This window comes from Elephantulus edwardii, unplaced genomic scaffold, assembly GCF_000299155.1.
Source record: "Elephantulus edwardii isolate Elephantulus edwardi_28Jun2011 unplaced genomic scaffold, EleEdw1.0 scaffold00368, whole genome shotgun sequence".
Classification (NCBI taxonomy): domain Eukaryota; kingdom Metazoa; phylum Chordata; class Mammalia; order Macroscelidea; family Macroscelididae; genus Elephantulus; species Elephantulus edwardii.
The window spans coordinates 177095-179050 of record NW_006400118.1 but is presented as its reverse complement, the minus strand read 5'-3'; positions in this window follow the sequence as shown (position 1 = coordinate 179050).

The following is a 1956-nucleotide window of genomic DNA, read 5'->3' as shown; positions in this document are numbered from 1 at the left end:
GTCAGTGGCTTCTCCAAATTGCTGAAGAACAACGATGTCAACTCTAAGACTAAGGTGCTTCTGATTCAGCCTGTCATCTTTTCAATCATTTTCCTGTACATCTGGAAGATGTACAACAAATAAGGATGACAGAAGAAAAAATAGCTGCCTTTGAGCTATGGTGTTGGAGAAGAGTACTGACTATCCCATGGACTGCCAAAAGAACAAACTGATATGTCTTGGAGTAATCTTGCAGCCAGAATGATCCCTGAAGTCAAAGACGACAAAACTTCATCTCCCACGCTTTGGACATGTGATTAAGAGAGTGTGTTCTTTGGAAAAGAACATCATGCTTGGAAAGGTGAAGTGTGGACCAAAAAGACGAAGATCCTCAACAAGATAGATTAACACAGTGACTCAAGTATGTCAGAAATGATGAGGACGGCACAGGAGAGAACAAGGCTCATACCTCTTGCACCTAGGATTGCTATGAGATCTACTCAACTCAATGGCACCTGACAACAACACTACAAAACACACTGCAGAATATAATCACCAAAAAGTACCACTTTGTAAAAATTCGATAGTCCCCTGTGTAGCACGGTATCTGACATTCAATATTTTTCTGTTTCACATATTTTTTAAAAACGTTGTTCAAACAACCATCAATTTAATAAGAGTTGAGGTAGGGACTTGCTATTTAACTAGGACTGTAGAAATCATTCTCATCAGAAACACATTTTTAAATACTATGGCATATTATCATCTTTCTTTTTTTAAATTTTTTTATTATTTTGTGTGTGTGTGTACCGTCAAATCATATCTGAGTGGTACAGGAGGAAATTGTCTCTCCTTCTCCAGCAGAGCATCTGTTGTATTCGAACCACTCACCTCTGGGATTGCAGCTTCTTTCCACTAGGCCACCAGAGCTTGCTTCATCTTTTTCTTTAAGATAAAATATAGAGGTAGATTTATCAGAAAGTTACATCACAAAGGAACAAACCTCCATCTTTGAAAGGAAATATGGAAGAAAGGACGTAGCTCTTTTTTTCCCCTCTTGGTGATTTTAGCTCCCACTAACAATTTGAGTTCTTTTTATAAACTTGGACATGTCCTTACAACAGACAGATGGGCGTGTTCTCTGGATATTATTTCTAAAATGAAGAAAATGTTCCCCTTTACCAGCATCTGGGTAAGATTTGGAATTCTGTCACACATTTAAAATTTAGACAGAAGCAATCATCTCCCACATAAGGCGACTCTGTAAGGAGGTTTTCTTTCCATTTCTTCCCCCCTCCCCACTATTCTGCCTCCTCCCCCATGCCAGTCTTTGAAATCACAAATGAAGTATAGGTTCAGAAAAACCACTGTATAAAGCAGTATTAGGACATTTCTTTTCATCATTCATTTTTATAGATGTTCTCTAGTCATCCTACCTCGATGGCCACGTTACAAGTAACATGAAAGCTTTTTTATATACAAGCAAAAGGCTGATGAATAGACTTCTAAATGTATATACAAATAGGTATATTATATTCATCTTTGTACATAGTTTCACCTCACAAAACCTATCCAAGTGAATGATAATATTTGGCTGGCAAACATATGCCTATATGACACAGACATAGAGGAAAATCATTCAGTGGAAAATGTCTACCATTACTACAGAAGAATTCATTTTAGTGGACGAAATGGCCTTAGAGGATTTTTTTATTTTACTCTGCCAAGTAATCACACACAAGAGATGAAACAAACCAATCATTTTTGTCACAAAACATGATGGTCAAAGAATGTGAAATTTCATCAAAAGATTATTTTTTCACATATTTATGCCATTCCTTTCTCCAGGAATTATCATCTGATGTGTGATGATCAGTGTTATTGCTGAGTGCTGTTAAATTGATTCTGACTCACACAACTTCCTGTGACAGTGTGGAACTGTCCCATTGTGTTTCCAGGCTAGGCATAGGAACAGAT